Below are 11,444 nucleotides of genomic sequence, written 5' to 3'. Positions count from 1 at the left end.
GAAAAAGAATATGTCCTCGAAAAGGAGCTTACGGAAATCGATGAGTCTGCTGCTACTCCTCTGGAGATTGCTGATTTTAGGGCGCATGAGAAAGATGCCACCAAGGTAGCTTGAATCATGCTTGCCACCATGTCTCATGAACTCCAGAAGTCCTATGAGGACTTCTACCCTTTTAAGATGCACCAGGAACTGATGGAAAGATACCATCAGAGTGCTCGTCAAGAGCAGTATGAAATCATCTTCTCCATGATTACAACAAAGATGAAGGATGGTGAACCCATCACGGGTCACTTGCAGAAAATGCAAAGGTTTGTGGTCCGTCTTCTCAAACTGAATGTGAACTTTGATGAGGAGCTGGCTATAGATATTATTCTACACTCCTTACCTCCATGTTATGGTCAGTTCCGCATGACTTATCATATGAACAAGGAGGAAGTCACTATGAGCAAGCTTCAGGGCCTTTTGAGGACTGCTGAAAGTGGTCTCGAAGGTAAATCTGTTGTAACCACTCCCACTGCTAATGCCCATGTTCTGGCAATTGGGCAAGGTAAGGGGAAGAAGAGGAAGGCTCCTTCCAAGAGCCGCAAGGGAAAGTCTCTTTATGGATCCTCTTCAAGTGGAACCAAAGGAGGTTTTGCTACTCCCTCGACCATCCTAAAAGAAGCAGAGTGTTTCTATTGCCATGAAAAAGGGCATTGGAAGCAAAGCTGCCCCAAGTACATGCAGGATGTTAAGGATGGGAAGGTCAAACCCAACCATGCAGGTAATTATATTATTCTATCTAAAAACTCATCATATACTAACTCTTGGGTGCTTGACACAAGTTGTGGATTTCACGTTTGTTCTGATGTGTAGGGCCTAAAACGAAGTAAGGATGTGGAGCACGGGAAGATAAAGTTGATCATGGGGAATAGGAAGGTTTCACCTGTCACCAAGATTGGAGTTTACTCTTTATTGCTTAGTAGTGGGTTTGAAATAGAATTGAATAGTTGTTTCTACTCGTCTGACATGGCGAGAAATATTATTTCCTTTCATGGTTTGTACAAACAAGGTTTTATATTTTCGTTTGGTAATGAAATTTGTGCAATAAAGGCTTATTACAATGGTGTTTTTATTTTTATTTTAGAGCATTACCTTGTAATGGTGTATATGAAGCTTTGATGGTTGTAGACAACTTAGGAAATAATGTGTTGCATATCGATTCTTCTAATGATTTGGATAAGGCATCCTTGTGGCATTGTCGTCTTTGACATGTCAATAAGAAGTGCATAGGTCAACTCCAGAAGGCTGGTGTTTTGGAGTCATTCGACTTAAGGTCAGATGAAACTTGCGAGTCTTGTTTGCTTTGAAAAATGACCAAGTCACCCTTCACTGGTTCTTGTGAAAGGGGTGAGGGTTTGTTGAATCTCATATACAACGATGTGTGTGGGCCTGTCAAAACCGCCACAAGGGATGCTAACCGCTTTTATGTGACTTTTACTGATGATTACCGCAGATATGGCTATATCTACTTAATCAAGCATATGTCAAAAACCTTTCAGAAATTCAAAGAGTTTAAATAGGAAGTGGAGAATCAGTTGGGCAAGAAGATAAAGATGCTCTGATCCGATCGAGGTGGTGAGTATCTTAGTATCGAGTTCCTAGACTATCTTAAGGAGTGTGGAATTGTTTCACAGTTGACGCCACCTAAGACACCACAGCTTAATGGTGTGACTGAGAGGCGCAACTGAACCTTTTTGGACATGGTTCGTTCAAGGATGAGTCAAGCTTCGCTACCAATCTCATTCTGGGGGTATGCTTTGGAGATTGCCGCCCATATCCTTAATCGAGTTCCAACTAAAAAGTTTGCCAAAACACCTCACGAGATGTGGACAAGGAAGGTTCCCTCGTTAGCACACATCAAGGTTTGGGGTTGCGAGGCTTTCGTGAGGCACGAGACTAACGACAAGCTCAAATATCGGAGTGAGCGGTGTATTTTCATCGGCTACCCATAAAAGTCCTTTTGTTATCTCTTCTACAGACGGATTGCCAATGTTGTCTTCGTTGCGAGGAGAGTAGTCTTTCATGAGAGAGAGCTTGTGTTCCAAGGGGACAGAACTTCAAGAGTCAAGAGGTGAAGGAACCTCAAACACTAGCGATTAACCTGAGGAGGAAACTCCTGTTGAACCGATTGACGAGTCTGTACCTCTGAGGCGTTCCGATAGAGTTAGAGTTCCACCTGAGTTTATGGTTTCCATATTACTGTAGAAGGTGGTACATTTATCAGTGATAGCACACTGATAAATTTGGATGAACCTAACAACTACAAGGAAGCCATGGCGGGCCCCGAGTCTGCTAAATGGAAAGAGGCATTGGACAGCGAGATTCAGTCCATGTATGCCAATCAAATTTGGAACTTGGTTGGCAATGTACCGGGTCGTAAGACAGTCGGGTGCAAATGGATCTTCAAGAAGAAGACCGACATGGATGGGAAAGTACACACTTATAAGGCACGACTGGTCGCGAAGGGCTTTACTCAAACTCCGGGAGTATGATGAGACCTTCTCACCAGTAGCAAAAATTAAGTATATTAGGGTTATGCTAGCCATAGCTGCATTTCATAATTATGAAATATGGCAAATGGATGTCAAAACCGCTTTCCTTAATGGGAAGTTGGCTGATGTTGTTTACATGAGTCCGCCAGAGGGTTTTGTCGATGCTAAGTACCCTAATAGAGTGTATAAGCTTGAGAAATCCATTTATGGATTGAAACAAGCATCTCGCAGATGGAATCTTTGCTTCGATGAGAAAGTCAAAGAGTTTGGCTTTTCGAGAAGTGAGGATGAGTCTTGTGTATATGTTAGAGCTAATGGGAGTATAGTTAGCTTTTTGTTACTGTATGTGGATGACACACTACTCATAGGAAATGACATCCCAACCTTACAGGAGGGGAAATCCTGTCTTGGGAAGTGTTTCGCTATGAAGGAGCTTGGAGAAGCTGCCTATATCCTAAGGATAAGGATATTGAGAGACAAGAGTAAGAGACTAATTGGACTTAGTCAAAGTACCTACTAAGACAAAGTGTTGAAGAGGTTCAACATGCATAATTCCAAGAAAAAGTGACTTACCGATCCAGCACAATGCCAGACTGAGCAAGGCTCAGAGTTCGAGTACAAAGGCTGAGATAGCTACGATGAGTCGATTACCATATGCTTCCGTTGTTGGCTCGATCATGTATGTTATGAATTGTACTCGCCCTGATGTGGCCTTTGCTTTTAGCATGGTTAGCAGATATCAAGGGAATCATGGCAAGGCTCACTGGACTGCGGTGAAAAACATTCTCAAGTACCTGCAGAGGACTAAGGATTGGGTCCTTACACTCAGTGGGAGTGATGAACTGAGAGTGGTGGGGTATAGTGATGCCAGGTTTCAAACCGACAGAGATAATTTCCGTTCTCAGTCGGGCTGGGTGTTTACCCTGAATGGAGGAGCAATTACTTGGAAAAGTTCCAAGCAGGAGACTGTAGCTGATTCAGCATGCGAATCAGAGTATATAGCAGCAAGCAAAGCGATGAAGGAGGCGATAAGGCTGAAGAACTTCATCAGAGACCTTGGAGTTGTACCAGCTTTAAAGGAGCATGTGGAGATTTTTTGTGACATCGATAGTGTGGTTGCCTTAGCCAAGGAACCGAGGGATCATGGCAGATCCAAACACATCGACAGGAAATATCACGTCATAAGACACAAGATAGAAGAAGGACTCATCGTAGCAAAGAGGGTATCATCATATGAGAACCTGGCAGATCCCCTCACGAAGGGACTGAGTAGGGTTAAGCATTTACAGCATACGAGGCACATTGGGCTGAGGGATGATATTAGTTTTAATGATTAGATAGCTTTCGAAACTTGTAATAGTTGAAATGTAATTGACATTTGATGCTTAAATAAAAGGTGCTTTTTATTTACGAGTATGGTACTGTCTTGTGTCAATCATTTACTATTGTTTCATTTTGCATGTTTTGACTTCTAGAATAATTATATTATTCAAACTATTCACAGTCGATCATACTTTAGAAATAGGTATTGAAGTAAGATTGTCATGAATTTGGCTTGTAGATTGTCAGAAATGGTTAGACATTGCTATGACATTCATGAGTACTCATAAGGTCTGAGTATTGGATTCAACCCACATTCAATTGTATCACTTCATGGAATTTATCTTGAGTGATCGTGAGAAGATAATATTATATAATCTTCAAACCTAGATATATGAGTTGTTGACTATGAGTTGGTTGTACATTGATAGTACGAAAATGCATCGGTAACTCGATGTTATAAAACGTGTTGTTGTGTATGATTCAATGAGAAGTTAGTACAAGCATATATTGTCGAAGTTTATTTGTTCCTTTTAGTCCTTGGACGATTAAAAGCGATATCTTGGCCTCCTCGATGATTTTGTTTTGATTGATGTACCGGGCCCGGTCAGAACTAAATTTATGTGTTCGATTAAGTTCCATGTCTGTAACGCCCGCATATCCGGGCTAGTGAATTTAGAGGCAATAGGGGTCGAAAACGACTTTTCGACAAAAAGATTATTTAGAATAAATAATCCTAACCAAGTTGTAGAAGATGTCACAGGGTTTCCGTACATATAAAGAACGCCGAAATCCGAGTTATAACGAAGAAGTTATGACCCGTCGAAGTTTCGCGTCAGAACCGGCACGGCGCCGGGAAGCGTAAATAGTAAATTTATGATAGAGCGAGATTTAGATTTAGCGCTCTAAACGAAAGTCGTAGAATATGTTAAACTAAGAACTTCGATAAAAAGAACACCCAAATCTGACTTCGTATGAAGAAGTTACGATTTTTCGAAGTTTCGGATTAGCAGTGTACAGTCCGAAATTCGAATATTAGATCGAGCGATTTTTAGCCGACACAACCTAAACGAGAATTGAAGATCTCATTATTAGTAGCGTAACAATAAAAAGACAGACGAAAATGGACATCGGATGAAGAAGTTATGAGATTATAACGGACCAATCCTGTCCCGGCCTGTTAAAAATATAACTTTAAAAATAAATTCAAAATTAGCCGAAGGAGTCTAAACGAAAGTTGTAGAGTGCGTCTCCACCTACGCATGGATATAAAGAACGTCAAAAACAGAGTTCGTATGAACAAGTTACAAATTATAATAGCATATTTACGTATTAAAATAAAGTATAAATCATATATACGTACACATATATATACATATGTATATATCATTAGAAAGGTATCGACGATGCGGTCATTATAAGACTAATGTTGAGTTCTTTCGACATTAGTTTAGTACAAATATCTTTAAATCTATTTAAAATAGTATTATAAAGGGGTGTTTAGTTGTTTATATAACTATAAGGTCATTAAGTAATTATGGGGGGTAGTTTTTGTAAATTCAATTACTATAAATAAGAGGCTTGGGCTCTCATATTTCTTGCACCATTCTCTTGATTCAAGAGTCTTTCTCTCCTTATCCCCCGAGCATTTCGGTCCCTCGTGATTCGACTTCTCTTTCTGTAGTTTTAGTATAGTAAGGTGAGCGCTGAAGCGCTGCACGAATCTTTCTTAGAAAGATTCAGCGACGAAGTTCTGCCCCTGCAGAGCCCGACTCCTAGCTAAAATCCCCTTGTAAGTAAGTTATGCTTACCCTATTTTAAATATAGTTTATATTTAAAATTAGTATTGTTATTATAAATTTATAATAAATATTTGAGCTATTATTATGACTTATATAAGTGTCGTTATAATATCTTTTTAACTACTCGCGGTACAGGGAATCTGGTTTAAAGGGCCGCATAGGGTTGTTGGATTTCAGAAGTGCTATATGCCAAAATGGTCCTGCCCTCCGGTGTTTTATGTCTGGCCCCTGTCTGTACATAGTGGTTGGAAAGTATTGTTTAAACGCTTATATAATAATAATAAGACTAATAATTAGTCACGGTAAATATTAGACTAAAATCTAGTGGTAATAATACTAGGTTTCGTCGAAGGAAATTATTTTAAAGTAAACGAAGCGCTGTCCGAGTACCGAGTCACCACCTTCTCAAGTGAGTGCATAGTTACTTTCATCTTACACATAGATATGAAGTATTTTATATAAACTACGTGCTATGTGTGCACATTATCTGAATACTTGCTGTCTATGCTGGTTGAACGTTTTATACATGTTTTAAAGGACTTAAACTGTATACGTATTTTATATATACGAAAATGTTGGGTATGAGATGGGTAGATGAATGATGAGAGATAGAAGATGACGTGAGTATACATTGGCAGCTACAGACTTAGTGCCTATGGGACAAACACCGGTAGCTATGGACTTAGTACCTTTTAGACGTTGGTAGCTATGGATTTAGTACCTGTAGGAATTGGTAGCTATGGACTTAGTACCTGTTGAACATTGGTAGCTATGGACTTAGTACCTATTAGATAAAGACTGGTAGCTATGGATTTAGTACCCGATGAATAGACTATAGCAGCTATGGAATTAGTGCTTTATGAACGAACATTGGCAGCTATGGATTTAGTGCCAGTCCCATAACCCTGGAAGTAAGGGACTTCGGAATAAACGAATGCAGGATAGATGACTCTTAGGTTAAATCCTTAAAGAGTAAAGAAGATAATGGGGATGGGTAATTGGGTTGATTGTTTGATTGAACATAATAATTATATTATTGTGGGTTGAAAACCCTATGTACTCACCAGGTTTCCCAACCTGACCCACTCAGTTTATGTATATCACAAGTGACGAAGTGAAGTGACATTACACTGAGAGATTTAAAAGAGATGTAGATCACTAGTGTAAATCATTGTAAGTTCTGTTTATGCTTATGTTTCGGTATTAACGATGACATCCCAAACATTTTAAAATGAAATAAATACGTTTCTTCGAAAATGTTTTAATAGCGTATTTACCATGTTTTTCTGGGAACAAATTCCGCAACCTTTTTATAAAATGAAGTACTCTGATTCTTATAAAGCATAAACAAAAATCGGTCTTTTCTGGCCGTGATTTTGGGGATGTCACAATGTCAAACGAATCAGAAATCGGGAAACAAACTGTTGGACAATAAGATTGACTATGTTCCATGTGTTTGTCCGGCTGATATCTTGAGAACAGAGGATTCTATGATCACTTATTTAAAATGGTATGTATGAGTTCAACAAAGGCATTTAAGAGCCACAATTGATGGTCGGATCTTGAAGTTATACTTACAACTATAGTTATTAGACTTATCCAAGTGGGAGACTGTTGGATAAGGTGTCTACGTCCATAACTATATTTCATATGTACTTGACCCGAGAGTAGCATGGTCCATTTGGGTTGCACTTCAAAAGAGACTAATTAAATTTACGGGGACTAATTAAGTAAATCAGTAATACTTATAGTTTGGGCTAATGATCCATGGTTGATTAGGGATGGGCTAAACCTATATGATAGTCCATGAAGGTTTAACCATAGGGCCTAAGAAATATGAAGGATGATGGTGAATTAGGGTTTGCAAGGAAGAAACCCTAGTCTTTGCCAAACTATAAAAGCAACCCCTTAACCCCTAAAATCGGCCCCATGCATTCTAAAAATGAACCATAACCGATTTTGGTGTTACCTAGCCTATCTCTCATAAGCCTCCTCTTGCATTTGGTGTTTGTGACACATTAGATGCATCACATTTGAGGTGCTAAAACTTTTAAAGGCCAAGAACCACAAGCTACATCAAGAGGTATTCATCTAACTTAGTTTTATGTTGTATATCTCAAATTTCATGCTAGTTAGGGTGTATGCTTTGGAAAAATGAAATTTGCATGTATAATTAGAGAAAACTTAGATCCAAAGCATCTAGGGTTGTATGTGCACCATAGGAGTGTCATAGTGTTCAAAACTCAACATATACAACATTAGGGAAAACCCTAATGTTGTGATCATGGCTTTGTGTTAATCGTCTTTGTGACAAACCTATCTTCTTGGTGAAACAAAAATTTGGAGAACTTCTGTGTTATTTAATTTCCGTTTATTATTTTGCTTAGATTAGTTTTACGTTTGTTATTTATACTTGAAGTGTATCCGATCTATACAAACCTTCAATTTCAGGTTCTTCTGGTTCCAAAGGGAAGGCAAGACTTGATAGTATTATATCCACTGGAGATTTTTCCACATTATATGTTATTGATTTTATACTGATGTTTGTAAGAATACTTTTCATACTATGATTTCTTTATGGATGGATGAATGAATGGTTCTTGGATTGTCGAAAAATGAAAATTTTACTTAGAAATTTTGGGACTTTACAAGTTGGTATCAGAGCTGGGGCACAAATTGACGTGTTCGACAGGGACGTCGAACCCTATAAAGGGGGGGGGGGTGAAGGTGGGTTACACCTGATCCTGCATCGGCTGGGAAGGAGAACTAAGCATTCCTTATGAGGAGTGTGGATACCTTCCTTGTCACAAAGCGTTTTTAAGTTGTGAGGGAAGCAAATCCCATAAGAACTCTACAGTTAAGCGTGCTTGGGCGAGAGCATTTCTAGGATGGGTGACCCCCTGGAAAGTTTTTATGTCTGAAGCCCAAAACGGAAAATATTTTGATACGTGCCAGAGAGGGTGTTACATATTTAAAGAGCCAAGTAAAAAATTAATATTGTTTCTTTTTCTATAATCAAGGATAAATTAATTTCAATTGTTGAAGTTGCTAACGAAGCATTATATTTTAAGTGACTTTATCTTATTTTGGTGTTTTGTAGGACAAATGTTAGTGAATTTTAATAGTTTAAGTGTTACTCATATAGCCTGAGATTTGACATCTAGATCATTAACTAAACATACTCAAGCCTGATAATCAAAGTGACATTCATCTAGCTAGGGATTTAACATTTCGTTCGTGAATTAAATATACTCAAGCCCGACTATCTTTTCTTATAGCATGACAAAAGATGATTGTGTTGAATAAAATTCTTATCTTTCCACGGTTTCACCTTTCCAAAAATGAAATAATTTCTGAATTTCCATAACACCTAACAACAATTAATCACCAATGCATAAAAAGCTTCTCTTTGGCACATAGACAAATGTAAACTATCCGTCCAACCTATGAAGGACTCAAGTGTGAAGACATTAGGAAACGTCACCCGCACCACCTCACAATATGGTCCCAAAACCCCGAAAAGGAAGACCTATCACAAAACACATGGTAAACATACTCTACTTCCTACATACAAATCGCGAAAAGATTAAAGTCTAAATATAAGCCCCTATTGGAAAGTTTCTCTCTAGTCGGTATGCACTGGAAACTGATTCTCCATACCAAAATATTGCATTTCATGGGAATAAGATTATTCCATCTCATAGTCGTTGAACCTCCTAAAAACATGTTGTTATCTAAAAGACTCATTGGAGGTAAAGAAAAAAATATCAATAGAATCCAACAACAAATTATCCATCATACCCTACTGCTCCATTTCCGCCCTACCCCTTGGAACCCGTTTCATGGATTTTACCGTGAGACCCATAAAAAGTCTATCACAAACTATTAGTCCCATGTGAAAATCCAAATCCAACACCTGAGGGAAGAGATGAGAAAAAGAATGAGACCCTGTCCAAACATCAGTTCATAAAAGAGCTTGTTTACCATTTCCTGTAAAAATAGGGAAAAAACTCCACCAAATCTAAATTATTATCATGCAACCATCGAATAGACAACAAGATACCCATCCAAGGCCTGCTCATGTACTGTAGCCCGAATATACCAAAAAAAACTTCCATCATGGTCATATATGGCCCTAACCACTAACACCAAAATGGAATATGGAAAATAAAAGAAATGCCACCACTATCTTGACAACATAGCCTTGTTGTAGTGTAATATCCCAAAAGCTCAGGCTAAATTTTTTGATTTCAAAAATAACATAACATCCATTTTTAGTATAGTTACAACCTTTTGTTCAAAAATCATTATTTCAAAATCAAATTTAATAAGAAGATAATACGGGATCTCAAAATAGAAATTTGTTGATGTGTGTGTATAGTCCCGCCTTCGCAATCCGATAAGTACCTGAAAAATATTTAATCCACAATTATAAGCACAAATCTTAGTGAGTTCTCCAAAATATCACATACGACACATCATAATAATCAGCTACGGGTTACCAGCAACCCTAGGGACTATCAACGGTCCTAGTGAGCTAACATCACACCCTATAGATTAATAGCACAATTGACAGATTATCAGCAACCCTGGGGACTATTAGCAGTCCTATATACTCATAGTAGTCTAGGATTTATCAGGAACTCGGTTCACATATAATAATAATCAGCAAGATAAGACCCATCTGGTCAACAAGCATATACTACCACATAGGCAACTATACTGAGAAGACTCACATGAACTAATCAATAGAAGCCAAATCGCTACTAGGGATGGCAAAAATCCCCATACCCAATGGGAACCCGAAACCCACACCCGTTTTGACTGGGGAATCCCCAGGTTGACCGGGGATGGGGACGGGGATGGGGAATACCCGAATAAAAAAGTGGGGATGGGGATGGGGATGGGGATACCCTTAATCCCCGACCCTGGACCCGTCCCCGACATATATTAATATATAAAAATAATACAAAACATATATTTATAATATAGTTTATAATACATAAAATTTGAGCTAAGTAACCTAACTCATTAGTAATTACTTGGTTGAAATTATACTTTTTGCTTTTTCTTTTATCTAATTTAAACTCGTGTATATATATTTTTTTCTCTTTGGTTGATCTATTTTACCTTAAATATCAATCTGATAAATTTTTTTACTTGATTTTTGATGTATGTATTTAAATTTGGTAGAAAATTTATTTATATTTTTTCTGCAATTTATGGGTACTTATATATTTTATAAAATCTTTAAATTTATGCTGGTAAAATTGAAATATAGAGTTTTTTCTTACGTAAAAGTTTGCATGTTAAAAGAGAAAAAAATCCCCGTTTCCCCGTTGGGGATCCCCAGTCCCCGTTGGGGGTGGGGATGGGGGTTTATTTATATTCCCCGATGGGGATGGGGATTGGGGTCCCTTGTGTTCCCCGCCCCCGTTGCCATCTCTAATCGCTACCTCAGCAACAAAAAAACCAACCCAAGCTTCCTAAATCCAAACCAAGACCAATCCTTAGTCAAATATTCAATTCTACCAAAGTTTTTCGAAAATGTCAAAATGGTCAAAAAGTCAACGACCAAAGTCGACTCCAGTTGATGTCCACGTCGTGGCCAACCCATGTCCACGTCGTGGCCACTCAATCTAGTGTCGATAAAAAACTGCTACCACGTCGTGGCAGACATGCCACAATGTCGTGGTAGAATCCAGGAAAAATGGTTGCGAATAAACTCGTCGCCACACCGTAGGCATGTCTGGACAAAACATACGTGATAAGTCTCGCCAACACGTCG

Source organism: Lactuca sativa, chromosome 1 (assembly GCF_002870075.4).
Source record: "Lactuca sativa cultivar Salinas chromosome 1, Lsat_Salinas_v11, whole genome shotgun sequence".
NCBI lineage: Eukaryota > Viridiplantae > Streptophyta > Magnoliopsida > Asterales > Asteraceae > Lactuca > Lactuca sativa.
The sequence above is the reverse complement of the archived record's forward strand: the minus strand, read 5'-3'. Positions refer to the sequence as shown.